The sequence below is a fragment of the Garra rufa genome, chromosome 9 (assembly GCF_049309525.1).
Source record: "Garra rufa chromosome 9, GarRuf1.0, whole genome shotgun sequence".
Classification (NCBI taxonomy): domain Eukaryota; kingdom Metazoa; phylum Chordata; class Actinopteri; order Cypriniformes; family Cyprinidae; genus Garra; species Garra rufa.
The window spans coordinates 8,781,527-8,799,738 of NC_133369.1; the positions used below are offsets into that span (position 1 = coordinate 8,781,527).

At 34.9% G+C, this 18,212-nt stretch overlaps 1 protein-coding gene across 1 annotated transcript in view; it reads right to left on the reverse strand.

Annotated features, from left to right (window-relative positions):
* sv2a (synaptic vesicle glycoprotein 2A) overlaps positions 1-16,172 on the reverse strand; it is a 56,629-nt gene extending 40,457 nt beyond the window's left edge. Inside the window, exon 1 of the mRNA XM_073847241.1 lies at positions 16,037-16,172. The gene's annotated coding sequence lies outside the window, so the exon portion shown is untranslated. The remainder of the gene's footprint in view (positions 1-16,036) is intronic.
* Between the last annotated feature and the right edge of the window lie 2,040 nt (positions 16,173-18,212).

Genomic DNA, 18,212 nt, shown 5'->3' on the forward strand with positions numbered 1-18,212 from the left:
TGTATCGTCACGAGCCGCAGGGTGTAATTTGGATTTGTCTGTGCATGTTTTTGTTTACTTTTAAAGGTCTGGTGCCCATCCACTTCCATTATTTGGCTGGCAGACTGCACCGGTTTTCGTTAAAAATCTTTGTTTGTGTTCTGCTGAGGAAACAAAGTCACCTACATCTTAGATGCCCTGGGGGTAAGCAGATAAACATCACATTTTCATTTTTGGGTGAACTATACCTTTAATTCGTCTTTGGAACACAAATTAAGATATTTTTGATGAAATCCAAGAGCTTTCTGGCCCTGAATAGACAGCAACACAACTACTAAATTTAAGGTCCAGAAAGGTATAATAGTACATGTGTAATCAGTGGTTCAACCATAATGTTATTAAGCTACAAGTAATGTTACGAAGCATGCATGCCGCAGACTGATGCGGAAGAGAAAAAATTGTTTAAATGACATGAGGGTGAGTATTTAATGACAGATTTAAAGGGATAGTTCACCCAAAAATTACATTTCTGTCATTTACTCAGCCTGATGCTGGTCCAAAACTGTACGAGTTTCTTTTTTTCGTTGTCTGTGGAACACACAAAAAAAGATATTTTGAAAGTCTGACTGTTGTTATATGAACACAATGAAAGAACAGAAGAAAAAAATTCAGAAATGTTTGGAACAGCATGATTTGCAAGATATAAATGCAGAATTGCATATTCGCTATTCTGAGAAGAAAAGTCAGAATTGTGAGAAATAAACTTGCATTTGTGAGAAAAATATAAACTACAAGTTAAAAGGTTTTGAACAGTAAGATTGTAAATGTTTTAAAAAAAGTTTTTTTACTATTTAAAATAACCGTCTTCAGTGTAACATGATCCTTCAGAAATCATTCTAATATGACGATTTGCTGTTCAAGAAACATTTCTTCTTCATATTATTATATTTAAAACAGTTGAATACATTTTTTTTTCAGAATTCTTAAGAAAAAGATAAAGATGAGTATTTATGTGAAATTGTGCTTTTGTAACATTAAACACTATCCCATTCAAAAGCTTGAAGTTAGTATAATTTGAAGGGGATATTATGAATACTATTATTTAGCTAGAATGCTTTCAATTTTTCAAAATTGATAATAAAGACATTTATAAAGTCACAAAAGATTTCTATTTCAGATAAATGCTTTTCTTTTGAACTTTCTATTCATAAAAGAAACCTGTTTTCAACATGATGATAATAATAATAATAAGTGTTTTTTGAGCTGCAAATCAGTATATTAGAATGATTTCTGAAGGATCGTGTGACTGGAGTAATGCTACAAATTCAGCTTTGAAATCACAGAAATAAATTACATTTTAAAATATATTCAAATAGAAAACTGTTATTTTAAATAGTAAAAATATTTACATTTTTACTGTACTTTTGGTCAAATAAATTCAGGCTTGGTAAGCAGAAGAGATTTCTTTAGAAAACATTAAAAATCTTTTGACTGGTAGTGTAAATATTCTGTGTTTCTTCATCTAGGTGTTTATTAATTTCTGTAAACAAAATATTTCAAAGAAATATTTTCTTGGGAATACCGTTTTCATTGCGATTTTTATAGAATTTTTTCTTTGCCCTCAATATCACTTTCCATATTTTTTGGTAAAATCAGGTAATGCAATTTAGTTCAATGGTGAAAGCCAAGTTCTGGTTTCAGATATCAGCATTAAATGAGCATTAATAAAACCAGATTATATTCTACACTATTTGTATAGTGATATTCTAAATCTGTGTTGATCACTACCAGGGATTAAAAAGTCTTGTTTGGGTGTGTTTTCTGGTGATCTGATATCATATTATAATAAATCCCATCAAGCAGCTAATGTCATGGAATGAAAATCCCTCACACAGATGTTAAGGATCAGACCCCTGATGGTTTGCCGGCTCACATCAAATGGTTTTGACAGAATTTTGGCTTTCAACCCTGTGTGAAGGCTGGATTTTCTCCTTCTTCACCAAAAATATGCAAATAGTCACATTAAGGATCATCTGCACCCACGACTACATTCCTATAAAACATCAACCCACGGCATGTTCCTCTTAGCAAAATACACAAGCAGATGCCATTTAGCGTTTAGAGGAAATGATTATGCCACCATATTTTGAGCAAATTCTAAAGCAGCATCTCATGCATCTTTCACAGAGAATGCAATCAATGAAATGCTTAGTAAAAAATCCAATATAGCAGAAAAACCAAGAAAAATGCTGGATATAAATATGATTCGATAACAAAAATGACCATTAAAAATATTTTATTTCAATTCAAATGCACAAACTAATCCAACAGTTCTGTGTGCTGTGTATTTTTATGCTTTTAAAAATCAAGGTTCTTCATTGGCGTTGACATCCATGCCACAAAAGGTTCTTTAGATTTTTTAAATTCCTCTTCACACCAGAGTTGCGACACTCCCATAGGCTTCCATAGGAACTGAGGAATGCGGAAGTAAAGCAGTTCCAAACAACCAGTAGTTCCAGCATTGAAACCCATTAATTTCAGCGCTTCTCAAGCACAGTCGCTGGTAAATTGAAGAAATTACTGCGGTTTTTTTACATTTTAACGCATCAGTTGACCTCTCAAAAAACTGGCCAGTAGTGGTATTTTATGAAGAGTGTTATAGTTAATGTTTATCATTAGATAATATGCAGTTATACTGTAATTGCAGTTAGATAACGTGAGAAACACAGTAATATCGACCATAACCAGATACTAGTTGTCATATTTTTAAGTTTTTAGTCTTTCTGCAATCGTTCTCTCCCTGTAGGAGGTTGGATGAGTTTCAGTAAAGACTGCATACAAGAAATACGATAAAAATGTATGCTGAATGCAACCGGTTGCCTTGTGTTTTTTTAAACACTATTTTCATCTTTTTCTATTATGTTAAATGCCGTATTTGCTTGCCTTTTATAATATTCACTTATGTTGTATATTTGAATATCACAAAATAACACGAGTAAATTACTTTTTTTATTTAACATTAAATCGTTAAATTGAAAAAAATGAGTGTTTGATCATGTCCAAATACACATTCAAATGTATTTAACTTTAAATATTACACTAACTGAAATAAATACTATATTAGAAAATGTTATCTTTTAAATGGTCAGGATCATTATTGCACATATTATTTAGTACAAAAAACTCAGAACCAAGAATTGTTCTTCTATTCCATCATTGTGCAAACCCTCTTTTGGAACCTTTTTTTTTAAAAGGTGTAGCCTAGCAACAGGCACAAGCCAAACTCTACTGAAATCAACAGTTGAGATGAAACTGAAAATTGCTAACAAATAGTACTTTTTATAGCTACACTGCACGGTCTTTGTTCTACAGAAGGACATTTAGCCACTATGCGCTGCTTTGAAGGGTCACTTTGGCAGAGCCAGTTAAATGCCAGCGGTCGAAGGTTGGCAATGAGAGAGGAGACCTGCTCAGCAACAGTGACCTACAGAGACGCAGCACATGTCGAGAGAGGAGGAGCTTGCGCTCGTTGCCAGAGCCTCATCATGACTAATGACAGCAATGCAAACACACACAAAGCAAAAACACTTCGACTTGTGACCGTTTATCTAGGATGTAAATGAGTTTGTTTCTTCATGGAAACAGATTTGGAGAAATGGCATTACATCACTTGCTAATTTTCATTCAATCATTTAACGCAGGGGTCCCCAAACTTTTTTCTGAGAGGGCCACATAATTTTCTTTTGTTTAATGGGGGGCCGGGTCGGTTTATAAAAGAAAATTCCATGGGCCGGACTGACTACCACTACTACTATTACTATTATTATTATTAATTTTATTATGATTTTACCTGTATCTATTATACCTTTTAATGCTATTATTTTTTTATGCACCAGACAGACAAATGATCATTTCTTTTCAAAAGATATACAGGTGCTTCTCAGTAAATTAGAATGTCATGGAAAAGTTCATTAATTCAACTCAAATTGTAAAACTTGTGTATTAAATAAATTTAATGCACACAGAGTGAAGTAGTTTAAGTCTTTGGTTCTTTTAATTGTGATGATTTGGCTCACATTTAACAAAAACCCACCAATTCGCTATCTCAACAAATTAGAATATGGTGTCAAAATGGTCTCTCAGTTTGGTTCACTAGGCTCCACAATCATGGGGAAGACTGCTGATCTGACAGTTGTCCAGAAGACAATCATTGACACCCTTCACAAGGAGGGTAAGCCACAAACATCCATTGCCAAAGAAGCTGGCTGTTCACAGAGTGCTGTATCCAAGCATGTTAACAAAGTTGAGTGGAAGGAAAAAAGTGTAGAAGAAAAAGATGCACAACCAACCGAGAGAACCGCAGCCTTGAGAGGCTTGTCAAGCAAAACTGATTCAAGAATTTGGGTGAACTTCACAAGGAATGGACTGAGGCTGGGGTCAAGGCATCAAGAGCCACCACATACAGACATGTCAAGGAATTTGGCTACAGTTGTTTTTTTAATCACATGTCAAATTCCGCCTTCAGCATTTTCAGCGTTTCCACAGACTATTCAACTGGTTCTCAGCTGAAAAACTTTGGGTAGCTGGGAGATGAGTGAAGTCTTGCTTTTTGGAGAAATTTTGCATTACATCACTTGCTCAACAATAGATCCTCTGTAGTGAATGGGTGCCGTTAGAATGAGAGTCCAAACAGCTGATAAAAACACCACAATAATCCACAAGTAATGTACACCACTCCAATCCAACAATTAAAATCCGGTGAAGTGAGAAGCTACATGTTTGTAAGACAGTAATCCATAATTTTTCATTTTAAATGGTTGCTTCCAGGTAAAAATAGTCTTATTAATAATTTTGCTTTTACCAGTAAAAATACACTATTATGTCTAAATCAGGAGAGAATTATACAAAGATCAAGCACTGTTATAAAAGAAAACAAATATGTGTGTGATTTTGATTTGAGAGGCCAATAAGAGATTTTTATGGATTATGAACTCATATTTCAGCCGGAAGTGCTGGTTTAAAGTTAATAAACCTTAATGATGGATTCATTGCTTACAAACATGCAGTTTTTGGTTTAAAAGACATTACTGATTACTTATTTAAAAGTGGGATTACTTGTGGATTATTGTGATATTTTTATCAGATGTTTGGGCTCTCATTCTGATGGCACCCATTCACTCTAATGCTATTTCTCCAAATCCATGAAGAACTCATTTACATCTTGGATAAATAGTCTGATGGCACCCATTCACTGCAGAGGATCTATTGGTGAGCAAGTGATGTAATGCTATATTTTACCAAATCTGTTCTGATTCTGATTCTGAACAAACAAACTTGTCTAAATTTGTGGTGGAAATTATGTGTAAATGGTCTTTTTAAAGTTAAAGAGTCACAACGTTGGGATTTAAATAATGTTGGACACAAAACACTATGACTTTGAAATTTTTACAGAAAAGTAAAAGTCGTACACGTTTGGATAAATCTGAGAATATTTATTTGTTTCCTGATTGGATAGAAGCGGGGTAAACAATTATCATTACGCAAAAGCATTTGTAATCTTTAACACCTACATAGCAATGCTATTAACCCAAACTTGTTGTTAGTCATTTTAAGTCTGCAATTTACAAGGCATTATAAATCCTATGTCATCCCATATAATAACCACATTAATACACTTAATGCGCTAATTAATTATTCATTTAAATAATTTGAAAAGCAATTTCAGCATTAACAGCGTGCCCTTCAGGAACAATACACGCTGAGTCACTTGTCTTATCAAGGTATTGAAGCCATTTTCCACATTGTGAACGGTTATTTGAACACAATTTTATATAAAAGCTATCCATTATTCACCAGACAGATGGAATATCTGTACTGTGGTCTCACACACACAGCCCAGGGGCTTCCCACAGGACAAACATAAATGTACCAACATCCACAACACAACAGCAGCAAATATAAGATAAAGCATTGAGCCTGATACAAACAAGTAAATTTATCTGTAAGTGGGTGAATCTCAACCAAACCTGTTTAGAACATGTTCAGGGGCGAATCAGCCAATGGCGTGAGCTTAGGGAGGGACTATCTGTTCTGTCAACCAAGGGTTTGAAAAATTTCATTAGGTGGCAAAGAAATGACACATTTCAGTGTTCAGAACCACTTTAAAGGATCTCATGATAATTAAATATCCACAACCATTCAAAAGCTTGGGGTCAATAAGATTTTTGTTCAATTTGGGATGCATTAAGGTGACACTATTAAATTTAATTTTACTATTAAAACAAGATTTTTATTTAAAATAATAGCTGCTCTTTTCAACTTTCTATTCATTAATTTTGAACAAATAAAGGCAGCAGGTGAGCATAAGAGACTACTTTCAACAACATAAAAAGTAAAAATTAAGCTACATTAATGTCTGAAACCAGTCATATGGGTTAATTTTTAAAAATTGAGCTTAAAGCTGAATAAATAAGCTTTCCAATGATGTATGGTTTGTGAGGACAATATTTGGCTGAGATACAACTATTTGGAAATCTGTTATCTGAGGGTGCCAAAAAATCAAAATATTGAAAATATTGAGAAAGTTGTCCAAATGAAGTTCTTAGCAATGCATATTACTAATCAAAAATTAAGTTTTGAAATACTTACAGTAGGAAATTTACAAAATATCTTCATGGAACACTTTAATTAATATCCTAATGATTTTTGGCACAAAAGAAAATCGATAGTTTTGCATTGTTGGCTAATGCTACAAATATACCCCGCTACTTATGACTGGTTTTGTGGTCCAGGGTCACATATTATTAAAATAACTACAATTATTAATATAATTACTAATATAATTTCTGGTGATTGTAATTACAGCATTATAAAATTACACACTTATATTTAATATACTATTTTTTTAAAACTGAAATGAAAACTAAAAAATCTAAATATTTTTATTAAGCAAAAACTACTATAAATGGAAGAAAACTAAATGACAAAAAGTGACTTAAAAACATAAACTAAATGAAAATTCTTTGTAATGTTTCTGCAACTAACTAAAATAAGTTTACATCAAAGTACTAAAATTACTAACTGAAATAAACAAAATAAAATAATAATTTCATTATTTTGTTCAATAAAAATTTTATTATTTAATATTTAGCTTTAATATTTAAGAAGAGCTGTTTTAATGTTATGCTCGAGCCTGTTTAACTATTTTTTCTTCATCTTCTGAACATCATTCATTTATTTGCTTGATGTCTAATTTCACAAAAACTAATCATTTAAACACAGTTTTAAAGCCTTTATCTTTTACTGGCATAATCTTAAGAGGATAAAGTATTGCTAACAAGGCCAAAGCTCAATGGATCTGGTGTATATCACCGAGCGAGACTGACAGCAGAAGCCTTGAGTTAATGGATCTGGGAATGAGTGCGGTGGAGTAGAGGGAGGAGAGGAGGATGTTAGCGGATGGATAGAAGCATCTCGACAGCGGCCTCTCAGGAAAGGACAGAGCCGCTGTGAGTCACGTTAGCCCTGGAACAAATCTCTCAGAGTGTGCTGCTGTCACCATGGCCACAGTCACTCCTGCCCTCTGCTACATCAGCACCACCAGCAGCATCCTTTCTGCCTCCATTTTAGCCCAAAATATTCCAGTGCAAACAGGACTGAGCCACATTTGGACGGGTGTTGCCAATGCAACGTTTCACTAAAAACCGGAAGTGCTTCTATGTTGCATTAGAGCAAATTTGAAAAGTCAAATATATATTCTGCAAAGACATTAATATGAATTTGAAAGCTTAAAAAAAACACTAATGTGTCAATATGAATTCAAAATCAAACCTATTTAATCTCTAACTATATTGTGAATGACTTTGTGGTTGTAAATAAAGATTATTGTCCTAGGTTTTATTAGAAAATACGGTTTCAGTCTTGCTACTGCAAACTTTCTTTCTTAATTCTTAATTTCTTTTTTATTTGTGAATTTTACCAGCAATTTCTGAGTTTCAAAGTATTACACCAGAATTGTTCTGTGTATTTCTAGAAGAAAAGAAGAATTTAATTTCATCCGAATGCAAAAAAATTCCTCTTCCTCTGAAACAAATGTCCTTTTTCTGCTCATGTCTTGCTGATAACCGGCTTTCCATCTAGATTTATCCACTTTTCACAATTCACTCAATTCCAGACTGATAAAACCAAGCTTCACTCTATTACGTCTTGATCAATATCCTGTTTCACTCAGAAATATATACAGAAAATGGGTTGCAAATGGCTTTAAATTCTAATTTTAACTTACTTAAAGGATTTCCAGAACAAAAATTTACAGATAATGTACTCACTTCCTTGTCATCCAAGATGTTCATGTCTTTCTTTCTTCAGTCGTGAAGAAATTATGTTTTTTGAGGAAAACATTTCAGGAATTTTCTCCATATAGTGGACTTCTATGGTGCCCATGAGTTTGAACTTCCAAAATGCAGCTTTAAAGGGCTCGAAACGATCCCAGCCAAGGAAGAAGGGTCTTATCTAGAGAAACGATTGGTTATTTTCTAAAAGAAAGTGCAATTTATATACTTTTTAACCTCAAATGCTCGCTTTGTCTAACTCTGCAATGCACATTCGTACTCTGTGTGCACTGGTTCAAAACAGATGTTCAAGACTCATTTTCTCCTCCAACTTCAAAATCATCCTACATCGCTGTTTTACCATTTTTGTAAAGGGCATTTGACCTTCTTTGCGCATTCACTTTGTAAACACTGGGTTGGTACTTCTGCAGTGATGTAGGAGTTGGAGTTTTGAAGTTGGAGAAGAAAATGAGATGGGAGTTTTTCAAGACAAGAAAAACATTTGAAATGCGAGGTTAAAAAGTATATGAATTGTACATGAATGTATATGAATTTTTTTTTTTTTTAGAAAATACCAATCGTTTCGCTAGATAAGACTCTTCTTCGGCTGGGATCATTTAGAGCCCTCTGAAGCTGCATTGAAACTGCATTTTGGAAGTTCAAACTCGGGGGCACCATAGAAGTCCACTATATGGAGAAAATTCCTGAAATGTTTTCCTCAAAAAATGTAATTTCTTTACGACTGAAAAAAGAAAGAAAGACATGAACATCTTGGATGACAAGGGGGCAAGTAAATTATCTGTAATTGTTTCACTAGATAACACTGTTCTTCCTCGGCTGGGATCGTTTAAAGACCTTTGAAGCTGCATTTAAACTGCATTTTGGAAGTTCAAACTCGGGGGAACCATAGAAGTCCACTATATGGAGAAAATTCCTGAAATGCTTTCCTCAAAAAACATAACTTGTTTACGACTGAAGAAGGAAAGACATGAACATCTTGGATAATAAGGGGGTGCGTACATTATCTGTAAATGTTTGTTCTGGAAGTGAACTAATCCTTTACCAGTGGGACATGCAACTCAACAAGTTTAGATAACAAAAGAACAGTCATGGCACATTCTATGGAAGCAGATTAGTCTCATTAATAATTCACGCACAATACACGATGCACACATGCGTGTCCCAATTCACGTGCACGAAAAAAATATATATATTCACAAAAAAAATTCACGTGCAAAAAATAAGAATATAAATTCATAAAATACGTTTCACAAGTTGCAAAACACAATTCACAGATTTACAACTGTGTACAACAATTTTGAATGTTTAAAAATCAGGAGTGTATCACGGACTGTGAGTGTGTGAATAGCTTTTTTACGTGTGTATTTTTTAGACTTGCGTGTGTGTTTTTGAGACTCTCCTGGCAGCGAACTCCTCCCATGCGGGTCACTCGTACACTTTAGCCAATCAGATTTGAGCCTGTCAATCGACCAATCATAACCCGTTGTGGGCGTGCCTATCTTACGTTACGTCATCAGCGCGAGTCCAGTTCCAGAATTCAGATACGATTCAGCTGTTGATCGTCTCATTTTGTTTTATACTGCATGCTTATTTAAAAATCGGTCGTTTAGACACACTCGTTAACGTGACCAGTGTAAGCCAGCTGCTGCTCAGAGTGTATTATGTTTTAAAATTTATCGATTGTTATGTTTATTTAATAAAGAATCATTTGCGTGGATACTGTACCATACCGCATAAAGATATTAAAATTATAAACTTAATGTAAAGCATAAAATACGTTTTTTACAGATGGGACATGTAAATAAATAGAAAATGAAAATTATCTATTTGGATATTTTTCAAGCAGTCTCTTGTGGTTTTGTTTTTTTGATTGAAAACAGGAAAGAGCTGTCAGAGCCAAACTTGTCTTGTGTCTCAAATCCTACGATGGCACACATTCAGCTGATGACGATTTAATAACACACATTGTAAACCATGTACATTTCATTTAAGTTTGTTTACGCTGCAGCCTGCAGATATTATTTATTTCAGAATTGTGATGCTTATGATGTACAAGTAGCTGCTCCTATTTCAACCTCTGCCACAAATTATGAGGTGATGTGAATCTAGAAGTTTCATTTGGAACTGTAACTCTTTCAAAACAGTCATGCTGCAACCCATCCATTTTAACAGTTTCAACTGATTTAACTCATGCATTATTACTACATTTCTTTTAGAATGGTACCCTATGACTTTGTATTTGTTAAGGCATAAAGCTTTGTTATGCATTGTTAAATGTTCTGGTTGTATGTCAGAATTAAAACATTCAAAACAAGTCGGAACTTGAATGAAGTTTACTGAATAATCTTTGATGCATTCCTTTATGTGATCAGTCTGTCTGACTGACCAGCAAATTCCAGAACTGTTAATACTAAAGCAAATACAATTGCTGCTAACCAACATCATCTTGTGTATTGTAATCTCAAAGATTTTTACATCACTGCTCAACATAAAATTATGTATCACAATAATATAATATTTTAAAAAGTACATGAATGTTGATTACATTAAAAAAATAATGCATAAAGGTGAAGTACATAAAAAGACATAAAGATTAATGTGAATGAAGAGGTCTGTAACTGTCATCCAGATGTTGTTCCAAAGTGTTAAATCCTGAAAAATGCAAGGAAAATGATTAGTGTGTTTTAATTAAACACTGCATCCAGTTGCACAAATGGTTAGTACAAACACACCGTTATTCATACACTGAGTTCTCGTGAGGTATATTCATCATTACATAAAGCTATAATAATAAAGGCAGGGTCAGTGCTAAGTGGGAGCTAGACTGGGCTTCTGTTTTCATAGCAGCCGCTGGCTTAAACTGGTCACGTTAACGAGTGTGTCTAAACGACCGATTTTACCTTTAGTTTTTAAGCACTCAAAATAAAACAATACACCTTTACTAGGCTAGTTACAAATGAGACGATCAACAGCTGAATCGTATCTGAATTCTGGAACTGGACTCGCGCTGATGACGTAACGTAAGATAGGCACGCCCACAACGGGTTATGATTGGTCGATCGACAGGCTCAAATCTGATTGGCTAAAGTGTACGAGTGACCCGCATGGGAGGAGTTCGCTGCCAGGAGAGTCTCAAAAACACACACGCAAGTCTAAAAAATACACACGTAAAAAAGCTATTCACACACTCACAGTCCGTGATACACTCCTGATTTTTAAACATTCAAAATTGTTGTACACAGTTGTAAATCTGTGAATTGTGTTTTGCAACTTGTGAAACGTATTTTATGAATTTATATTCTTATTTTTTGCACGTGAATTTTTTTTGTGAATATATATATTTTTTTCGTGCACGTGAATTGGGACACGCATGTGTGCATCGTGTATTGTGCGTGAATTATTAATGAGACTAATCTGCTTCCATACATTCTGTGTCTGTCATATATAGTGAAGTCCAGGGGAAATGAGAATTCCCTCTATAAGAGCTCATATTTTACCGCAGGGATTACTGGGTGGGAGATTACCGTATTCAGTCATATGCAGACTCATGCAGTATACTAAACCTAAGCATACTGCAGTTCCAAAGAAACCCCTCATTCTCCATTTGCATCAGACTAAAACTGAGGACATTTACATATAGAGAGGACTTTCGTTTGTTACAATTCAAAGAGGTTCACAGCATTTATCAATATCTCTTTGAACATTTTCTGGGAAGCAATGTATAGATTTTTGTTCAAACATTTGTAAATGGGAATCATGTTTACACAACTCCACCTGTGTATAAAGATACATCTGAGATTCAGCTTCAATTTGTCTGCCTTCAGTTTCACACTGAAAATCTGCATGCCTTTGATTTCACTCTGAACATTTACTCAGGCTTTGACCTGAATCCTTCCTGTTATGCAAGTATATTTTGAACTCTTATTCAAGTGATTTTACAAAAGACTAACTGATAGGGATGTAACGGTAGAATCAATATCGTGGTATTGCAATATCAAAACTGTCACATGACAGTTTCCAACATTAAAGATGTGTTTTGGTCCATTATGCTTTGGCACAGTATCTGTCAAATGAACTAAAACCGAAAGCACAATATGGCTTAATCCCTTCGTCAAGTCTGTTTTCGCTGCATGTTTCCATCCGAAGCGCACACTTCACTCAGGCGATTAGCTTGAGATCCGGTGTTTTCCACACCTCAAAACAGCTCAGTTTACGGTGAATACAGTGAAAGCAGCTTTATTTTCATAACTGCGAAATTACCAACATTTTAATGGGCAGATGATTACAGCATTTCACTAGATTTGTAGTGAGATGCATTTTTGTAAGCCTGTTTTCACTGAAGCTAGAGTTTTTGTCTAAATACAAGCTCTACTGCCGTTTCCGTCTAAATAAAAGCTTAAAAGTGCAGTAAGAATTGCTGATAGCTAGCAGTTTAATTGGGTAACATTACTGCAGTCAAAAATCTAAATATTTCTTTCAAATGTAGAAATTAGGAAATATGTATTGTAATTTCCCTACTGTAGTGTAAAGCATAATAATATACCTATGAAATATTCATTTTCATTTATTTTACAGTGCAACTGTTTTGCAATATATGACAATAATATGAAACTGTTGTTATTATTATATTCTAATTTGTTTAGCTTCCTTAAACACCAGTGTGAATGTAATCTAGACTGAGACAGTATATCACAAATAAAAAAGGTTGAGTCCCCTTTGCAGTTCAGGTAAAAGTTTTCTTATTTAAGAACGGGTTGTAGCTTTTAATTTTAAACTCTCAATCACATTAGATAGACAAATTTAACATTAAAAATGTACAAAATGTTCATTTTATGTCATTCCAAGTCTTCATTTGTCTTATTTTTTTAAATATCACAATAAATATTGCCCCGTGGACTTCATATCAAGGAATTACTGTACCATGAGATTTTGATATTCTTACACACCGACAAACAGATGGAAAGTGCCCAGGTATTCAAATCCACAGGGGGGAAGTGTAAACTAATCACCAATTATCCCAAGAAATCATTTTGTTTGAAACATTTTGATTAGAGAAAGAAAAAAATGAAGAAACACCAGGAACATATCTTAATAAATTGCCACTTTTTCATTTTAGAGGTCAGTTCAGCACCGGGAGACATGGAAAATTACATAAAAACGAAAAAAGTTCACCCTAAAATGAAAATCTGTGGAAAATGTACTCACCCTCAGGCCATCCAAGATATAGATGAGTTTATTTCTTCATTGAAAGAGATTTGGAGAAATTTACCAAACCTAACAATACATTGTTTCAAATCGTTGCTTCTGGCTAAAATACGAGTCTACTATTTATAATATCATTTTATCTAGTGAAAAATACATTTAGTTTGAATCAGTCGAGAAATATGCACAGACCAAGCACTGTTTACGAGCCAAAACTGTTATAAACAAGAATGATGGTGGGTTTTGATGTAAAAGGACAACAGGAGGTGGACTTTTTCACTGGATGAAGCGTTATTATGGATTATGGACAGATATTTTGGTCAGAAGCCTTGCGTTTGAACCTTCCGTAATAGTTGCATATGAGTTCCTCAGTTGTCCTGGGTATCAAAAGATGGATCTCAAAATCATACAGTCATTGTTGGAAAGGGTTCAATTACACAAAAATGCTGAAAAACCAAAGAATTTGTGGGACCTGAAGAATTTTTTGAAGTTAAAACAATTCGTCATTCATAATGATGAATTTGTTTCTCACAAACATGAAGATTTTCACTTAAGATGTTAATTGATGGACTGGAGTGGTGTGGGTTACTTGTGGATTATTGTAATGTTTTTATCAGCTGTTTGGACTCATTCTGACGGCACCCATTTACTACAGAGGATCCATTTGTGAGCAAGTGATGTAATTCTAAATTTCTCCAAATCTGTTCTGATGAAGAAACAAACTCATTTACATCTCGAATGGTCTGAGGGTGAGTTCATCTTCAGCAAATGTTCATTTTTTGGTTAACTACTCATATAGCAATATTTTACTAAAAGAAAACTGTGATTTCCAACCTTTGAAAAGGCATGAACATGGAAATGTGCTGCACCAAACTCAAGTGCTAATCCTATTCCCGATTCCTGAATGAGTTCTGAACGACGGCCCGGTCGGATAAGACATCAGCACCGGCGCAGATCAATGATAAACACTCCCGCCATTAAACCCTCTTTCTGACCCCTTTCTCTCTTTGCCACATCACTCCTCTGAGGATTCCTCTCAAGGTTACTTAGAAAAGAGCACTGCAGCGCACTGAGCACACAATGATTGAGGAACAACTGCAATCCTGAGCAGCACCACCACTGATGGAGACACCAGAAACTGCGTACCACAAACAGCCTGCAAATCAATTCACATTAGGAAAAACAGCTTCTCTCGAAGTCCTGCACATGCATTTGGCCACTTTCAAATGGATCGGATTGAACCAAAGTTAGGATCTAGAAGTATCAAAAACACAGTTGGTCATCCTACCAATGACCTGTGTCATTGGACATCAAACTTTCAATCCTGTGCATATCACATTATTTGTTTTTTCTCGCAATTAACCTTAACTTAAAGCTCTTTATAATAGCAATACTATCACAGATGCATATGTATAGCACATATAGCAATACTACCAGCATTATGGTCTATGTAAAGGCTACTATCAACAGTACTACCATTGAAAAATCTCTGCATACTAACAGAACCAATACCACAGCTTTGCATATTCCATCAAAACTGCCAAATATTAAACTCTACACAATCTAGGAGCACAATTATCATTATTTGCATGCACTCAGTAATGGTTGGTTATTTTCTGCTCAAAGGCGTTCAAAAGCAGCAATGAAGCAAACACATGTAGATACACATTGAGTATCACTGTGAATTCAGTCAAACCAAACGACACTTGCTGTCGTGACCAGACTGAATGCAATCAGCAATGGAATAAATCATCGAGGAGATTCACACACGCACACATGTAGCAGGTTTCCATTCTTCACGTCTGCTGCAAGGTCATTTTGATGCTTCAAGATATTACGCGCTATAAATCTCATTGCATTCTATATTTCTCGTTGTTTATCAAATTGTAGCGAATATAAATCCCGATACCAGCCCAAAATTAGCCTGTGAGGAAAATGGAAAACCTATCGTCTTATTCTGATGGATATATTAGGTGAAGGGGCGAGGCTTAAGGTGCCGTATGTCTCTATGGGAATATGTCTTTTATCAATTACTCTTTTAATCTATTTATCTAACCTATGGTATATAAAGATAAACATATATACAGGAAATCAGTAACAATATCGTTCTGGGTGCAAAACGAACAATAATGAGCTCGTCGAAAAAATAATTGTAATGTCTTGAGATGATGACATGAGACGAAAGGTTGCCTTAAAAACAAATTTCATATTAATTGCATTCGCTGTTATAACTATAAACATGTAACGTTATTTTTGATGAAGATGAGCTGAAGATGCATCCATCATTGATGAGCACACATTATTTTCCAAATGAATGAATCTCATGCTTCAGATTTGGAATCATAAAATTCAACATTTAACATTGAAACACTCACTAATACATAAATCTGGTAGCCTATGGTTATAATTAAAACATGGATGAGCGTTTTGAATCACATTTATATATATGCACGCTAATTATAAAATACCTCCAAAACAATTAATTAGCAATAAACGTAACTTACCAGTGCGATTCGGTTATTATTTTTCCCAGGAATAATTGTATATAAGATACGGTGAATTTTTAGTCGTGATGATGAGGAGGGCTGTGTGACATTGCCTGTATCTTCACCCTGTAAGAAGGCGCTTGTGACGTGTAACGGGGTGCAACCGTACTACACAGGCACAAATTAACGATTCCTACTATGGCGAACGCTTGACTTATTAATATTAATCGGCACGCTGACGTTGCATGGTAACCTTCCTGGAGCGTCCAGTTACGTAATCTAGTTAGTATACGTAGCCAAGCCTTCCCCGTACTAGAAATCGTTGATAGGCCAAACCCGACTAGCGTTCACTCACAAACGCCTGCCTTTTAGCCAAAGAGTTGAGCGAACGTTACGCTACGTCTTTAATATTAATGAGGCCAGCTGAGCTGCGCTCTTTACGAATGTTTGCCTTTCAGCCAATCGTTTAGGTTTATTGAGCGAACGTGATGTCACGTAATTAATATTCATGAGCAAAACCGTCGCCATAGTAGGATTAGCTCAGTCGCATCCTTAGCGGTTCCCTCATCTCAAGCGCACCGTTCTCCAATGTGCAAGCAAACCGAAATTAACAGGCTAAACGCGTTTTTATTAGGATCAATCGTCAGAATATGTTTATCCCAATCTGCATTTATTTAAAACCCATGTTTTCCTCGAATAATTAAATAGTCGTTTTTCTTTATAAATTAATGTCATATTGTGGAGTGATCATATCATTTTAAGACCATGCAGTGAGTCTGAAATCACTGGTCTGTGCAAGATTGCACACGTGCTCTAACTCGTGCACATAATTGGCTGAAAGGACGGAACCATTCTGCGCTTTTCTCTCCATCTCCATCATCGACTGTTATTAATGTAAATTCGACGTAACCAGCTGTTTTCAAAGGTTAAAACACGCTGTCCAATTAATAACTGTCTGCTAGAGGTAAGATATGGAAGGGGTTTTATATCGTTTAAATGCATGGACTCTGAAATATTACCATTCCCCTGCAATGGACCCCTACACTAAAATTTAAAATGCAAGTATGTATTTTTATGTATAAATGTTACCCTAGAGCACAAGACCAGTCATAAGTGTCATTTTTTGTATTTCTGAAAGCTGAATAAATAAGCTTTACACTGATGTGTGGTTTGTTAGGATATCACAATATTTGGCTGAGAACTATTTAAAAATCTGGAATCTAAGGGTGCAAAAAAAAAAAAATCTAAATACTGAGAAAATCTTCTTTAAAGTTGTTCAAATGAAGTTCTTACTAATGAATACTACTAATTAAAATATATATATATTAACGGAAGAAAATGTATAAAATATCTTCATGGAACATGATCTACATACAAGCAGTATTAATTAAGATAGCAGCCTAATATTTCACCTAGCTAATTGGAAATATAACAAACACGAATGTTGTCAAGATTCTTGCCCTGGAAATCCTGGTTCAGTTTGGCCAACAACAAACGCCTTTTGTTCCTCAGACAGTTTTTTGCACTAATCTTGTGTTGTTATAACTTTTGGCAGTCTATAGTACTCCAACGCTATTTAGAGTCCCAGCCTCAGAGGAGACAAGAGAGCAGTGGATTCATTGATTTATTGCATATTACACTGATGCAACACATATCTAATATAAAAATGTGATTTCTTTCCCGGCTGTTTACCTTCACAAACATAACTGACTGATTTTGTAACTCCTGTGTGTTTTTAACATAAACTTGTGTGTATTTGACAGTTCAAGCGCAATAAGAAACGGAAAAGAAGTTACTTTAGTACATGAAGTGTGACAGCTGCTTTCTGTGTGCGTGCTTCGAATGTTTGCGCTCAGAAAACCTTATATCAGAAGTTTAAAGTGGTATGGCTTTAAAACACATGATTTCAATGCGACAGAGATGATAATCAAAACCAAACAGATGCTTTTTAGCAGAGTATCTGAGGTGCGAGCTGTAAGAGCACAGCACTATAGAGACAGAGCGCATTTAGGCCATGCCCACACCGGAGAGACCTATTATGCTCCTGTTTACAATATATAAGTGTCCCCAGAATGTGTCTGCGAAGTCTCAGCTCAAAATACCCCACAGATCATTTATTATATCATGTTAAAAATTCCTGTTTTGAGTGGAGGCAGAAACACAGTTTTCGTGCATGGCTCTTTAAATGCAAATG